Source organism: Schistocerca cancellata, chromosome 1 (genome assembly GCF_023864275.1).
Source record: "Schistocerca cancellata isolate TAMUIC-IGC-003103 chromosome 1, iqSchCanc2.1, whole genome shotgun sequence".
Lineage (NCBI taxonomy): Eukaryota > Metazoa > Arthropoda > Insecta > Orthoptera > Acrididae > Schistocerca > Schistocerca cancellata.
In genome coordinates this window covers 1,201,472,309-1,201,489,464 of record NC_064626.1, presented here as the reverse complement: position 1 = coordinate 1,201,489,464, position 17,156 = coordinate 1,201,472,309, and the positions used below count along the sequence as shown (strand labels likewise).

The 17,156-nt window shown below is 43.2% G+C and overlaps 1 pseudogene; it reads left to right on the top strand.

Annotated features, from left to right (window-relative positions):
* The first annotated feature begins 12,951 nt into the window (after positions 1-12,951).
* Positions 12,952-13,069, top strand: LOC126100770 (5S ribosomal RNA; annotated as a pseudogene).
* Positions 13,070-17,156: the final 4,087 nt, after the last annotated feature.

Here is a 17,156-nt window from a genome sequence, read left to right as displayed (position 1 = left end):
AAGGCGTAAGAATCAGCAATAATCAACGGCATGAGGATGCAGAAGGCAATGGAAATCACTGAATTAAAGACACGTAACATGTATCCACAGGACATGTGGCCTGTAATTGAAGTGTCATGACCATCTCTCCATTGGCATAAGATTCCGGAATTGTCCCCCATTTGGATATCCTGGAGGGGACTGTAAGGGGGAAGTTACCATGAGAGAAATACTGAATAATCAACGAAAGGATAACGTTCTACTAGTCGGGACATGAAACGTCAGGAGCTTGGTAGGGAAACTAGAAAATCCGTAAAGGGAAATTCAAAGGCTCACTCTAGGTATAGTAGGGGTCAGTGAAGTGAAATGGAAAGATGAGAAGCATTTCTGGTCAGATGAGTATAGGCTAATATCAACAGAAACAGAAAATGGTATAGTGGGGGTGGGAGTCGTTATGAATAGGAAGGTAGGGCAGGGAGGGTGTTACTGTCATCAGTTCGGTGACAGAGTTATTCTTATCAGAATCGACAGCAAACCAGCACCGACAACGATAGTTCAGGTATACATGCCGACGTCGCAAGCTGAAGATGAAGAGATAGGAAAGTGTGTCAGGACATTGAAAGGCTAATACAGGGATATGAAAATGATGGGAGACTGGAATGCAGTTGTAGGGGAAGGAGTAGAAGAAAAGGTTACAGGAGAATATGGGCTTGGGACAAGGGATGAGAGAGGAGAAAGACTAATTGAGTTCTGTAACAAGTTCCATCCAGTAATAGCGAATACTCCGTTCAAGGATCACTAGAGGAGGAGGTGTACTTGGAAAAGGCCGGGTGATAGTTTAAGACTGCAGTTAGAATACATCATGATCAGACATAGATTCCGAAATCAGATACTGGATTGTAAGGCGTACTCAGGAGAAGATATAGACTCGGATCACAATATCGTAGTGATGAAGAGTAGGCTAAAGTTTGAGACATTAGTCAGGAAGAATCAATATGCAAAGAAGTGGGATACTGAAGTAGTAAAGAATGACGAGATACGGTTGAAGTTCTCTAAGGCTATAGATGAAGCAATAAGGAATAGCACAGAGCGCAATACAGTTGAAGCGGACATCTCTAAAATGGGCCATCACAGAAGTGAGGAAGGAAAACATAGGTACAAAGAAGGTAAATGCGAAGAAACCATGGGTAACAGAAGAAATATTTCAATTGTGAGATGAAAGGAGGAAGTACAAAAATGTTCCGGGGAACTCAGGAACAGAGGAATGCAAGTAGTCGCTGAGGAATGAAATAAATAGGAAGTTCAGGGAAGCTAAGACGAAATGGCTGCAGGAAAAACGTGAAAACATCGAAAAAGAAATGATTGCCAGAAGGACAGACTCAGCGTAGAGAAAAGTCGAAACAACCTTCGGTGACATTAAAAGCAAGGGTGATAATATTAAGAGTGAATCGGAAATTCCACTGTTAAATGCAGTTGAGAGAACAGTTAGGTGGAAAGAATACACTGAAAGCGTTTATGAGGGGGAAGATTTGTCTGATGTGATAGAAGAAGAAACAGGAGTCGATTTAGAAGAGACAGGGGATCCAGTATTACAATCAGAATTTAAAACATCTTTGGACGACTTAAGATCAAATAAGGCAGAAGGGAGAGATAATTGGGAGATATAATTGAGGACGTAGGTTGTAAGTGCTACTCTGAGATGAAGAGGAACTTGTGGCGTGCCGCATCAAACCATTCAGAAGACTGATGACAAAAAAATAAGAGTGGACGACCAAGAACGAAGTGCTCGTATTAAAAAGATGTAAGACAAGTATGTAGCCTTTCGCCACTAGTGTTCAATCTGTATATCGAGGAAGCAATCACGGATATAAAAGAAAGGTTCAGGAGTGGAATTAAAATTCAGGGTGCAAGAATATCAATGATGCGATTCGCTGATGACATTGCTATCCTGATCGAAAGTGAAGAAAAATTACATGATCTGCTGAACGGAATGAACAGTCTAATGAGTACAGAGTATGGATTATGAGTAAATCGAAGAAAGACGAAGTTAATAAGAAGTAGTAGAAATGAGAACAGCGAGAAACTTAACATCAGGACTGATGGTCGCAAAGTACATGAAGTTAAGGAATTCTGCTACCTAGGCGGTAAAATAACCAATGACGGACGGAGCAAGGAGGACATCGAAAGCAGACTAGCAGTGGCAAAAAGGGCGTTCCTGGCCAAGAGAATACCAAAACTATCGGTCTTAATTTGAGGAAGAAATTTCTGAGAATGTACATCTGGTGTACAGCATTGTATGGTAGTGAAACATGGACTGTGGGGAAGCAGTAACAGAAGAGTATCGAAGCATTTGAGATGTAGTGCTACAGACGAATGTTGAAAATTAGTGGGCTGGTAAGGTAAGGAATAAGGTTCTGCGCAGAATCGGAGAGGAAAGGAACACGTGGAAACACTGATAAGGAGAAGGGACGGAATGATAGGACATCTGCTAAGACATGAGGGAATTACTTCCATGGTACTAGAGGAAGCTGTAGAGGGCAAAAACTGTAGAGGAAGACAGAGATTGCAATACATCCAGCAAATAATTGAGGACGTAGGTTGTAAGTGCTACTCTGAGATGAAGAGGAACTTGTGGCGGGCCGCATCAAACCATTCAGAAGACTGATGACAAAAAAATGTACACCTCCGTTGCTAATGAGACAGTGTAGATGATTGCCATGTGGAGGACCCGAGTTCGATCCCAGGTACTAACAAGAATTTTTCCTTGATATGAGAAGTGGTACGGAGTGCACTTGGCCTCGTGATGCCAACTGAGGAGCTACTTGACCGAGTAATAGCGCTTCCACGGTCTGGGAAATCCTAAAAACGGCCGAGAGAGCTACGTTCTAACCACATGGCCCTCCTCACCGTTTGATCTTGAAGTCTCAATGCAGTGGATGACACTGCGGCCGATAGACGTCCCTTGAGCCTTAACGGCCGGGACGAGAGCCCTTTTTTATATCTTTAATTCCACCAGTATTGTGCAAGAAGAGATGCATATAAGCAATGCCTGGAGCAAACACTAACAGCACATCCTTATGTTTTCGTCGTAAAGTTACACACTTCGAGTATTTGACTGGATTAAAAATTTATTGACAAATTAAGTTGTAGGAAAGCCGGGTATGAGACATTCGCTGTAAGAATCCTTTGAAATAGACTCCCGTCTGACGTTTGTACTGGCAACCTCACTTAATCGCATGGAATGACTACCAAGGACAAGGTCGAAAACTCTCCCATAGCATTTTTTTATTTTATTTTTTTTTTAGCGTAGGTACAAGTTGCTCAGCTGGTAGTCAGTTGGTTAACTCCAGGTCTTTGTGGCAGCCACAATGGCAGAATAATTGATGGCCTACAGTATAGCCAAGAGAGATCCTAGATTTACGTTCAGGTCGTGAAAAAAGTTTGCTAATGAGTTTCTGGCTGCAACAAAAAATTGAAAAAGATCCCAGTTTTCCCGTTAGACTTTTATTTGGATGTCTAGCACGGGCAACTGAAGAATAATAGCTTATATACAGTCGTCAATGTATACATGTAAAAAAATGAAAGACCTATAGCCGTCCTTACGATAATCATGTAATGTATGGCCACCAATTTCAACCCTTCAGAGTATCGTCTTCTGGCCTTAGATGATGCAGAGGGGCTGAACACCATCGTTATACACGATGCATCAGAGGACAACATCTACAACTGGTTTTCGTAGGCTATCTGTAACCGCGATGTTGACTCCCCAATCATCAGCCATCAACGGATGGTGTTAACCCCTCTGCACCAGCTAAGGCCTAAGATGGTGCACTGAAGCACTGAAACTGGTAGCCATACAATAAATGACACGATAAGGACGGCTGTATGTGTTTCATTCTCTTACATAAGTGAACAGTGGTAGTCCCAAGACATCCAGTCACAAACAAGGATGGAAGATGGAAGTACAAAAACTCAATGTATATAGGATCTGTAGTGCCTAATATGTTATGTCAAACCTAAGCTTAACCAGTATACTAATTTTACTTAGAGAGATATTTGAAGAAGTCGTGTTACAGTAGTAAGTAAACAGCACCATCTTTCTATCTGGCCAAATGACATGTTGGTTGGTATTCGTGAAATCGTTCAGTTCTGAGTACGTACCACACGAAAAAGTCATAAAAATTAGTATTGTAAATATTGCTACAGTTTTATTAATTGCAGGCTTTCGAATAATTAGAGTGTTTGGTCGTATCTGCTTCTTTCACCGATGCTCGTAATGCCTTATCCAATTTCTAATAATCTGTTTTTGAAACTGTACAGGTTAATCAACAGTTAAAGAACTTACCAGCATTCTTCTGTTTCCTGTTTCCGGTACCGAGCTATTGTGGATCCCACTTCAACATCAATCCGTCGTGCTAACTCATTTACAGTAAATTTTTACCCCCTTCTAGTCGTCCCTACCCCCTACCCACAAACTGTTGGTAATTACTTATATTCATAATGATACTGCCTTCTTCATTTTATGGCTTACATAACTTAAATCTAATATATTTTTTAAAACAGTTAGTCGGTTCTTTCTACCTTTTTACAGATAGTTCCTGGTTTCAAAATGTTCAAATGTGTGTGCAATCGTATGAGACTTAACTGCTAAGGTCATCAGTCCCTAAGGTTACACACTACGTAACCTAAATTATCCTAAGGACAAACACATACACCCATGCCCAAGGGAGGACTCGAAACTCCTCTGGGACCAACCGCACAGTCCATGACTGCAGCGCCTTAGACCGAGTTCCTGGTTTCGGGGATAAAATCTTTTGTTATTTCACTTCACCAAACACTGTTCTTTCCAGTCATATACGTCTACAACAACAGTCTTAAGTAGCACATGGCACCATCATTTTCTCATGTCCCCAGCGTCAATCTAAAAAGGTGAGCAGCAAGAATTATGTCGACAAACCCGTGTAACTGGTCGAATTTCCATGATCTTTCCAGTTACAATCATTCCACGTGAAGTGAGAGGAACGAAAAAAATTGGTTGCCTGACAGTTGCTGTAATGTTTGAAGTCGTGTGTTTAACGGGAAATGACAATAACTAAACGAATGCGTGAGGAAATGTGCCACTCTTCTTTGAACCTTTATCTGCCTCGTCTTCTAATATTGTGTGCTAAAGGTAGCAAACTGAGGATCAATACTCAGTAATGAGCGAATGAGGGTTTTATAGGCCAACAATAATTTTATGTGGGGCTTCTCATGTATGTAACACTCTTGATGTCCTAAGGTTATTTCCGGGTTTTGTAATTGATCATCAGCTGTGGAGTGGAAAAGTCAGGGGCTTCCCACGTGTCTCCCATGCATTTATTTTTGTTGAGAGTCAACACCTAGTCGGTGCACCATACGTCGACTTCATGTACTTTTTTTCAGTTTTCTGGCGTTATGGCTTTGTCATATACAGCAGCATTAACCCGTCGCGGTCCCAGAGGGCTTCCGACTTTTACGCCAGCTCATACATATTATCCGCAATACTTGAGTATTTGTCCAGTACTAGGTTGCATAAGGTAACAATTTTGATTGTGATACATACTTTCAGCCAATCTGTTAACTTGCTCTGTGAGCTTATATTCAACGTGTCTCACTGAACAGAGAAGGTCATAGCAGCTTCTGCGACGCAGTTCCCTAGTTTCCTGGAAACATACCCAGAAAAGAAAAATGAATCCGTTTTGGCAGAAATAGACCTTATCAACAAATGCTCATTACTTAAGGGAACAGGTCACGAGAGCAGTTCCCACTGACCAAGTGCGGCATTAAAACGAAAATAACCGCGTTATTAGCGGACAATGCTTTTCGGTCCTCTAACTGCGCCGCTACGGCCATGCGCGCTGGCGACCGCAGCAAACAAAATAAAAGGTGAAAATTGTTACGCTTCTGTGGTCGCACGGATTAAAAGTTCAGTCACATCAAACTAACAGAGGGGTGTGCTGAATATTAAAATCTGCGGCCACCGGCTCTGGTCTGCAATACCTGACCAAAACAGCGTTAAAATTTTAATAATCAAATGCACCGCGTGGAGGGGGAGGCGTGGGGTGGGATGGGATGGGCGTGCCAGCCGCCCCTTACGTGCGCCGCTGGCTGGGGGTGGGATTCCGATACGAAGGAAAACAGCTGAACCGCCCGGCGCTGTGGTTTCCTGTTTTGAAAGTTTACATTGATTGAAATATGAGTTCGTCAACCCATGGTTCTAGTAAAGCAATAAGAAAAGGTACTCATACAGTTTTAATTATCACCTGGAAAACACGAATTTACGGAATTAATTTTTTATTTGTTTGCAGATACATGGTCCTGGTAAACATTAAATTTCCCACGCCAGAGTACAGCGGCCGGCTGATAAAGTGGAGGTGAGTCCTGCCATTTTGTTTTGCCTCTACTAGCGACGTACTATCCTGCTGTGGCGCGGGAATTTCGGTGTTTACCAGGGCTACAGGCATTAAACCCTCAAAAGAACAAACAGCTGCATAACTCAATTTTTTTTTTGATGGAAATTCAATCTCTAACACTACCCTTCGTAGAATCAATTTGAATTAATTCGATCCTAAACAGTGTTCTGTGCTTATGAACGCGTTTGGTTGTGCATATACCCGGTGATCAAAAAGTCAGTATAAATTTGAAAACGTAATAAACCACGGAATAATGTAGACAGAGAGTTAACAATTGACACACATGCTTGAAATGACATGGGGTTTTATTAGAACCAAAAAAAAAAAAAAACAAAGTTCACAAAATGTCTGACAGATGGCGCGTGAAAGCCCTCTTGCGCACGCTGTTTGCTGATGATCGTGTGCTCAGCCGCCACTTTCGTCATGCCTGGCCTCCCAGGTCCCCAGACCTCAGTCCGTGCGATTATTGGCTTTGGGGTTACCTGAAGTCGCAAGTGTATCGTGATCGACCGACATCTCTAGGGATGCTGAAAGACAACATCCGACGCCAATGCCTCACCGTAACTCCGGACATGCTTTTCAGTGCTGTTAACAACATTATTTCTCGACTACAGCTATTGTTGAGGAATGATGGTGGACATATTGAGCATTTCCTATAAAGAACATCATCTTTGCTTTGTCTTACTTTGTTATGCTAATTATTGCTGTTCTGATCAGATGAAGCGCTATCTGTAGAACATTTTTTTGAACGTTTGTATTGTTTTTGGTTCTAATAAAACCCCACGTCATTCCAAGCATGTGCGTCAATTTGTACCTCTCTATCAACATTATTCCGTGATTTATTCAGTTTTCAAATATATACTGACTTTTTGATCACCTGTTATCTCGGATTGGTGTCAGGAATGATGTCCGCTGCATCCAGTGAATTACAATTGATGTACTATGTTCCTTCGTCCGATAAGTAACTCTCCCTCTTTCGGGAAGCTCAATATAAAAAATGAGAAAAAGTTATGGAATCCATTCAGATATCTTCCATTGTCTTACAAATAGCAAACGCCATATAATGTCGACGATAGCGCTCGAGATGGTAGGAGGTTTAATTAATATTTCTGTATAGTTAGTCAGGGAACTGAGATGTATTGCCCATGTGATTCATGTTCTTTGTTTCACACCGCTAGTACTGTAGTAAGTATCATCACCGGCTATGCCCCGTTCCTATTTTACGGTCAGCATGCAGTGAAAGGTCCCCGGGTGATTAAAAAGTCAATATAAATTTGAAAACTTAGTAAACCACGGAATAATGTATATAGAGAGATAAAAATCGACACACATGCTTGGAATGACATGGGGTTATATTAGAGCAAAAAAAAAAAAAACTATTGCTAGATGCGTGAAAGATCTCTAGCGCGCATCGTTTGGTGATGATCGTGTGCTCAGCCGCCACTTTCGTCATGTTAAGCATCCCAGGTCCCCACACCTCAGTTCGTGCAATTATTGGCTTTGCGGTTACCTGAAGTCGCAAGTGTATCGTGATGGACCGACGTCTCTAGGGATGCTGAAAGACAACATCCGACGCCAATGCCTCACCATAACTCCGGACATGCTTTTCAGTGCTGTTAACAACATTATTTCTCGACTACAGCTATTTTTGAGGAATGATGGTGGACATATTGAGCATTTACTGTAAAGGACATCATCTTTGCTTTGTCTTACTTTGTTATGCTATTTATTGCTATTCTGATCAGATGAAGCGCTATCGGTAGGACATTTTTTGAACGTTTCTATTTTTTTGGTTCTAATAAAACCCCATGTCATTCCAAGCATGTGTGTCAATTTGTACCTCTCTATCAACATTATTCCGTGATTTATTCAGTTTTCAAATATGTACTGACTTTTTCATCAACCGGTATATACAAGGTGAATCACCTAAAACTTGCACCACAAGTACTGCGGAAATGGAAAGTGCTATTGATGAACGGTTTTCACATAATGGATTGGTAGCCTGGGGCCCATATTGTTAGCCTATCAACAGATAGGAATAACTCTAGCTAGTGTATTTTTTGTGCTTTTTTGTGCAAATTCAGTTTTTTTTTTTGTGTAAATGGAACAATGCCAATCGACATCAGCAAGCTAAAAGTAGGGTAAATTACAATGTAAATGCTATTTGTCGCAGCATTCTAATCGAGTGATTTGCGATATTGCGATACATCGTACAGGATGGAGCAAATAAAAGTGGCCCGCACGAATGGATACGACTGGACGTGAATTCGTGCGTATAACCACACCCCGTGACGTACACACCACGTGTGTCAGCCACGTGATACATACCGGTTCAGGACGTACTACGTGCTGTGACAGTGTGAGTGGAGCATTGCAAAGGGAGCGGTGGTACTTACAATGGAGCAATGGGTGTTCTTTGTGGAAAGTTGCGTGAAAACAAAGTCGTGGAAACGGTGTGATAGGTTGTTCGCTAAAAAGTTTATTGGTTTCAAGGTGCCAGCGAAGACTCCCATGCAGTGCTTAGTCCGAAAATGGCGTCTGATAGGATCTGTTTTGAACATTGGAAAAAGCATTCAGAGACATGCCCGCACACCAGGAAATGTGGCTGGAGTTCATCAGAAAATTCTGCTCCAGAGTCCTACTAAATCAATTCCGGCGCCTGTCACAAGGGACCAGCGTATCACGTCGATCATGCGGGCCAATACTCCACCTGGATCTGCTCATGCATCCCTACCGAGTGTCTGTTGTTCATGCATTAAGACCAGCAGATGCGCCTCAGCGGCTCCAGTTTTATGAGCGGCTGTTCACCGAGATAACAATGAATGGCTTGACATGGATCTGTTCTGTATGTCTCATGAAGCCTGGGTTCACATGAATGGTCATATCAGCTCACACAAATACAGGTTCCGGGCAGCGGAGACTCCACGTAACTTAAACGAAAAACCACTGCATGATCAAAAGGTTAGGGTTTTATGTGCAGTGTCTGTACGTCGCTTTAATGGTCCCGTCTTCTTTCATCAGAGGCTGACTGCCAACATTTTGAAACCACTTGTGGCTGCATAACGTAGGGGGTAAAGACTTGCAGTTACTTCCAACAGGGTGATGCAACTGTCCATGGTGCCCACCGAACATTGGAGCACACTTACACAATCTTCACGCCTGACAGTGTTGTTATTACAGGCCTGTCTGGTCGGGTCCCTCCTAGCTGGAAACTCTGGTTACCTGATCTGTCAGCGTGTGAATACTTTGTGGGGGGGGACCCCCCAGTCTAAGACGTGTCGCAAGAATCGTAGTCTTCAAGAATTTCAGAAGAATATTTGGGATGAGACTGCGGCAATTTCAGAAGTCCAGCTTTGATTCGCCTCCTGCAACTTGGTGACTATAGTCCAGAAATGTCAAGGGATGAATTGTGGGCACTTTCAATATCTGCTGTGTTCTTTTGTACCCTGGAACTCTGTTCTCTGGACCACTTTTATATGCAGTAAATTGTGTTCTGAAATGTTACCACACCAACAGTTGATTCCGCCATTCAATCTTCGTAGCTGCTAGGTGTGATGTTGTTACGTTTGCTTACAGTGTGCCTATGTATTCCTTCAGTGCGCTGCACTTGCTGGTCAGTTAGTGTGTGACAGTCCAAGCAGAAAGGCGTGAGTGGACGATGGGATTTACTAATGCGGAAAAAGTCGACAGGTTCATGTTATATGGAAAGTGTTGAAAGAATGCAGTTCGTTCCTCTACTGTGTATACGGCAAGATATCCCAACAGAAGTGAACCATCTAGACAATTATATATATGAACGTCTTCAACCAGTTACTTTAAAGTACTAATGTTACATCAAGACAACGTACCAGAAGGAAATAATGCCGACAGAGGAGTGAGAAATATTTTCTTGCTGCTATTGCAGTTGATCCGCACGTTAGCTCCAGCGCAATCGCTCGAGCAATTGGTATGAGTCAGGCAAGTGTCTTATACATTCTCCATCGACGTAGGTTCCATCTCTATCTCTTCTCTCGCCTCCAGCAAGAGCTGCATAGAAACGATTATGAGAATCGTTCTAACTTTTGCATATGGGCATTAAGACAGGCTATTGCAGATGTAACATGTATCTTCTTTAATGATGAAGCCACATTTACGTCATGACCTAGTAAACTGCCCAGGCATGTACTATAGGTCTGTTGACAATCCCCATTGACTTCATCGGGTGCGGCGTCAGCGTCCGTGGAGTCTACACGTTTGGTGTGGGATAGCGAACCACAAGCTTGTAGGCCTTTTTTTTCACAGATGGAACACTGAATGCGCAGAAGCATCGCAGCTTCCTAACAGACCATCTTCCACGTATGCTAAAAGACGATCTTCCGCTGACGAGGAGGAACCTGTGCCACCAACATGATGGCTGTCCAGCCCATAGTACTCGAACCACTACAGTATGTCGTCAAGAATTGTTTCTAAATAGTTGGATTAGACGCAGTGGACATGTAAATTTGCCGGCCCTACCACCAGATTTCAAGCCTGTAGACTTTCTTCTGTGGTGGAAGCTGAAAGAAGCTTTCTAAAAGGACATACCTGCTACATCCGATGATTCCTGCTCGGACATCTCCGCTAACTTGAGTGCATCATCCGTTCCTTACCAGACAGGATGCGTGTATTGCCTCTGCCGGTGGTCATTTCGGACACAGACTGTGATGGTCAGTTGTCTCGTTACTGGTCAGAAAGTGACGAGTGTATGCATTTGCATTGTTCTTTAGTGCGCGCAACCACAGTTGTTGCGCAATTGTCGGTGTGGCATCTGTTGAAAATATGATACTTCATAAACGACTCGCACTAGAATCCTACAACAGGCACCACTTACATTCAAATTTACCATACTTTTAATATGTTCAAGTCAATAGCTTTTTACATTTAAAAAGTATATATTTGCACAAAATATAGATTTTAAGTACTATAACAATCTGTTCATTGGCTGACAATTCGATGCCCTCACTACCAATCCATTCTATGAAAACTACACACCATTTCTGCAAAATCTGCGCTGTTTTAGGTGGTTCAACTGGCTCTGAGCATTACGGGACTTAATATCTGAGGCCATCAGTCCCGTAGAACTACTTAAACCTAACTAAGCTACGGACATCACACACATCCATGCCCGAGGCAGGATGCGAACCTGCGACCGTAGCGGTCGAGCGGTTACAGACTGGAGCGCCTAGAACCGCTCGCCCACACCGGCCGGCTCTAGATAACATATTTAAGTGAGCAAGATCACATTTTAATGCAAGTACAAGGTAAGTCATTGCAAGTGTGAAATGCTGGTACATCAATAACCGCTACAACAGCGAGGATTTTGAAAGGAAGGATGCAATCGTGCATTGTTTGTGTTTTACAGGAGCCGGATGTCAGTTTGTGCGATGGAATTCGGTGCCTGTTGCACTTGATTGGTCAATGCAGCGACGGTTAACGCTTTTTGTGAATGACGCTGGAGTTGTTGTCCGATGATGTCCCATACGTTCTCTCTTGGAGAAAGAGGTGGTGACCGAGCAGGCCAAGGCAACAGGAAAACAATCTGCAGAGTATATTGGGTTGGTTGGTTGGTTTGAAGATTAAAGGGACCAAACTGCAAAGGTCATCGGTCCCTTGCTTCATAAAAACACAGAGCACAGTGAAACCATCCACCAGTCAGGCGAAGCACTAAAATAAAAATTCCGGGGGAAGAAAATCCCATGGTCAATGGTAAGACAGCACGGAAAACGGAGCACAGTAACAAAAACTACATAGAGAACAAAGGCAGAAGGAATTAAAACTGCACAGCAGAGGACTGTGGCTGGCTGATCACGAAAATAATAGGATTAGCCAGCCACTCTGCAACACGTTAAAACGGCTTGCAACAGCGGTATGTAGGCTAGTGTTACCCTGTTGTAAGACACCTACTGGAATGCTGTTAACGAACGACGGCACTGCAGGTCGAATCACCAAATTGCCGTATAGAAACGCACTCACGTTGAGTGGGATATCCACAAGAGCGCTCCTGTTGTCATCGCGCCACAGACTATAAGTCCAGCTGTGTGTCCAGCACGCGGACTGGTCGGTTGCAGGCCTTCAACTGGTCCCTCCTAATCAACACACGGCCATCACTTGCACCGAGGCAGAATCAGCTTTCAGAGATCTCCACCCTGCCTTCCAAAGAGCTCTCGCTTGACATCACTAACGAGTGGCAGTGCATTGGGGTCAGTGAAATCCAAGCTACAAGGTGTCTGGCTCGGAGCTGTCCTTGAAGTAACCTACTTGTTACAGTTCGTTGCGTTACTGTAGTGTCGACTGCTTCTCAGATTACTGCTGCAGATGCAGTACGATGCGTCAGAGCCATACCCGAACTAGATGATCTGCTCTCTTGGTAGAGGCACACGTGGCCGTCCGGAGCCCGTTCTTGCGACAGTATATTCTATTGACCACCGCTGCCAGCAGTCATGTACAGTGGCTACAGTCCTGCCAAGTCTTCCTGAAATATCGCAGAAGTAATACGTAATTTCTTGTACTCCTTATTACACGAGGCAACGGCCTTGCCGCAGTGGACATACCGGTTCCCGTTAGATCACCGAAGTTAAGCGCTGTCGGGCGTGGCCGGCACTTGGGTGGTTGACCATCGGGGCCGCCATGCGCTGTTTCCATTTTTCGGGGTTGCACTCAGCCGCGTGATGCCAATTGAGAAGCTACTCGACCGAATAGTGGCGGCTCCGGTCAAAGAAAACCATCGTCACGACCGGGAGAGCAGTGTGCTGACCACATGCCCCTCCTATCCACATCCTCAGCTGAGGGTGACACGGTGGTCGGATGGTCCCGATGGGCCACTTGTGGCCTGATGACTGAGTGCTTTTGTGCTTATTACAAGACCCTATTCAAACTCAGTAAGGTGTTGATAATGGGGTCAACTCACCACGCCCATTGCCAAAAGTAACTAATACTATATTACAGCGTGTGTTTAAAGCAAACACATTCTCATAGTAGCAAGAAATTTCTGTGAATGTACTTGGGAGCACATCAGCGTATGGTAGTGAAACATGGACTGTCTGAAAACCGGAACAGAAGAGAATCGAAGCATTTGGGTTCTAGTACTACAGAGGAAAGTTTAAAATTAGATGGACTGATACCGATTGTTAAGGAAGGAATGAGGAGTTTTCGCGCAGAATCGGAGAGGGAAGGGGTATGTGTAAAGCACTGGCAAGAAGAAGGGACAGGATGATAGGACATCTGTTAAGACATCGGATACGACTTCCGTGGTACTAGAGGGAGCTGTAGAAGGTAAAAAATGTAGAGGACGACAGAGATTGGAATACATGCAGCAAATAATTGAGGACCTAGGTTACAAGCACTACTCTGAGATGAAGAAGTTGGCAGAGGAGAGGAATTCGTGGCGGGACACATCAATCAAGTCGTAAGACTGATGACTGAAGAAGAAAAAAAAGTAAGGTTAATGACGCCACTCTTATGCGACTGGCGCGAAATTTGAATAGACATTATCTTTCACAGGTAGAAACAGGCCTACCAAATTTTGTTTATGTCACACAACTCCTTCTTGGTGTTGCGACTTGTATCCGTTATTGCATTCGTATACAGTGGGAATTGGTGTCTAGTGTGTCACTCGAAATACTATCGCGCGCTCTTAAGTCAAGTTCATGGTTATGTTGAAAATTATCACCCATCCAAGTCGGCATAGCCAAAAGGAATTTACGCAGTGTTGACTGTGTTAAAGTTCATTGTTACAAATTGTTCGTGTTACTGCTCTTTACCTGACATGGCAAGCTTGAACAAAGTTTCGCACGGTCAATCGCAGAGAAATATGATGTGCTTTAGAAAATGTCTAATTTCCCTGATTTTTCCTGTTATTTCACGACAGCTGTGAGGACAGGATACCCAGGATAAAAACAGTTCATGGAAAGGCTGGGCCCCAGGGAATGACGTCACTCATTATTTACCAAGTGATTCACATTTATTAAACAATTTTAAGAGACAACAATATTACAACATAGTGAAATAATCTTTTAGAAATTAGTAGTTCTTAAAACAGTGAGCATAATGCTTTGAATTCGAAAGAGCACAGTTGTTTAACAAATTTAATAACGATAGAAAAATGATACCAACCCAAACTACAGACTCAAAGTTTAACCCGGTCCTTTAAGAAACATGACAAACTTATAGCAACATTTTTGAAGGTTAAATGTAACAACGACTAGCACAACTTCAGAAACAGGTAAAACGTTTGAACCGTTTAACGTCCCAAGCTAGCAAAATGGTTTTAAACTACACCCCCAAAATTTAACACGGTCCTTTAAGAGACCAATTCGAAGAAACATTTTTAAAAGTTTGTAACTATTGCTAGCACAATTTTTGTAACGGATATAATGTTTAAACAAATTTAAATCTCCAAACTAACAGAATGGTTCTAAATTACAGACGTGGTCTCCAAGAATATTGATATAACTGAGCTATGAACATTGTGTGAGTAGATTTTTAAATAACAATTTTGAACTTCATTTTTGCGTTGAAATCCTGGTTCTAATAATAATACGAGCGTTATCCAGAAAGTAAGTTCCGATCATTTGCGAAATGGAAACCACTTGGAAAATCCGATAAAGCTTTGCACAGGTGTGTTGGGCAGTGTCTCTAGTATGCCCGTCGATCGTGTAATGTCGCTCATTTCAGTTTTGAGTGAACAGTGGGCACGAAAAGATGCGTAGGGAATAGCGTCTCTCGCCAAGTATGAGGGTCTGGTTAGAGATTTCGCCTGTGTCATGCAGCCCACATAACACAACTGTCGAGCAGTTCCTTCTTCATGATAATTCTGGGCCGCACGCTGCAGGGGGCAATGAAGATGCTCCTGCAGCGTTTCCTATGAGAAGTGTTTGATCACCCACAATACAGCCGGTAATTGGCTCCCCCAGAGTCTCATCTCTGCTCAGAAGAACGGCGGGTTATGAAGACAAAATTTTTCCACAGACAACAAGCTGCAGACCAGTGCAGATAACTGGCAGAAAGCACAGGCGGCTGATTTCTACGACGACGATATACAACACTACAACACGCGGAGTTGGAGCGGTGACTATTTAGAGAAGTAGGTGGAAGGTGTACCTAACTGTTGCAAATAAAACATTACTGGTTTTCGCTATGGTTTCCATTTCGCGACCGATCGGAACTTACATTCTGGACAAATCTCGTATAATGGTCAGATATCAATACAAGATGGCACGCAGACCCTCTCAGGCTGCAAGAATCAGGTAAGGAATCTCGCCTTTCAACACTGAAGGGTGTCAACACAGAAAATTTCACAACTTTCCGACAGCTAATCTGGTGTACTAATAGATCTGACCAGATTAGAATCTAAAACATACGAGGGTGAGTCAAATGAAAACATTTAGTTTGTAATAACAAATCGAAATTTCGAGCCGTTATCCTGTAAGTTGGTAAGCGTGCTACAAACAGCGTGCAGAATGGCCTATATGTGGCAGCACAGTGCAGATGCACACATACCGTCGCAGTATCAGTATAAAGATGGCCGCCCCACTTGCGACTTGCACCAGGGAAGAACAGCGTTCTGTTATTCGGTTTTTGCGTAGTGAAGGTGTGAAACCTATTGAAATTCATCGACGAATGAAGGTTCAGTATGGTGATGCATGTTTGTCACAGCAGCAAGTCTACGAATGGAGTAGGAAGTTCACAAATGGTGTGACTTCAGTGGAAGGTGCTCCTCGTCCAGGTCAGGCACAACGAGTTGTGACTCCACATAACATTGCAGCAGTTGAAGCCATAGTGAAGAAAAATCTCCGAGTGACACTGAATGACATTGCAGCATGTTTCCAGATTAGTCATGGATCAACACACCAGATTGTGCGTCATGTGCTCCAGTTTCACAAAGTTTCTGCAAGGCGGGTGCCACGGCAGCTGACTCCTGAAATAAGAGAAAGACGTTTTGATGCTTGTGAAGAACTTCTTCGGTGCTTTGAACGAGACGGTGATGGCTTCCTTGCAATAATCGTCACTGGGGACGAAACCTGGGTTCACTTCCACCAACCGGAAACGAAGAGAGAGAGCAAGGAATGGCGCCATTCCTCATCACGAAAATCAAAGAAGTTTCGAACAGAACCATCAGCAGGGAAGGTTATGCTGATTCTCTTTTGGGACTAAAAAGGCGTCATTTTGGAGCATTATATGCCTAGAGGGACCACTGTCACCAGTGCATCATATACAGATCTTTTAAAAAATCATCTGCGGCCTGCAATCAAATCAAAGCGACGTGGAATTTCTGTCGGCAGGTGTCCTTTTGCAACATGACAATGCAAGGCCCCACACTGCCCGTACAACAATCACAGAGCTGCATTATGAGTGTCTTCCTCATCCACCATACTCACCAGACCTTGTCCCAAGTGATTTCCATATGTTTGTACCGCTCAAAGACGCAGTGGGAGGAAAGAAGTTCCATTCTGATGAAAATGGTACGCCACGCGGTGCATGAGTGGTTGCGCGGACTACCAAAAGAAGTTTTTTCTAAAGGAATTTATGCACTTTATAAGCTCTGGAGGACATGCGTCGAACGTGGGGCCGATTATGATGAAAATTGATACAGATTTGTACCACTTCTGTACAATAAATAGTATTTAAAAAAATATTTCAGGTTCTCATTTGACTCACCCTCGTAATTAAAAGAGTACATTAACAACAAATCTTCATGACAGTACCAGAAGCACCTGTGACCGTCATCAC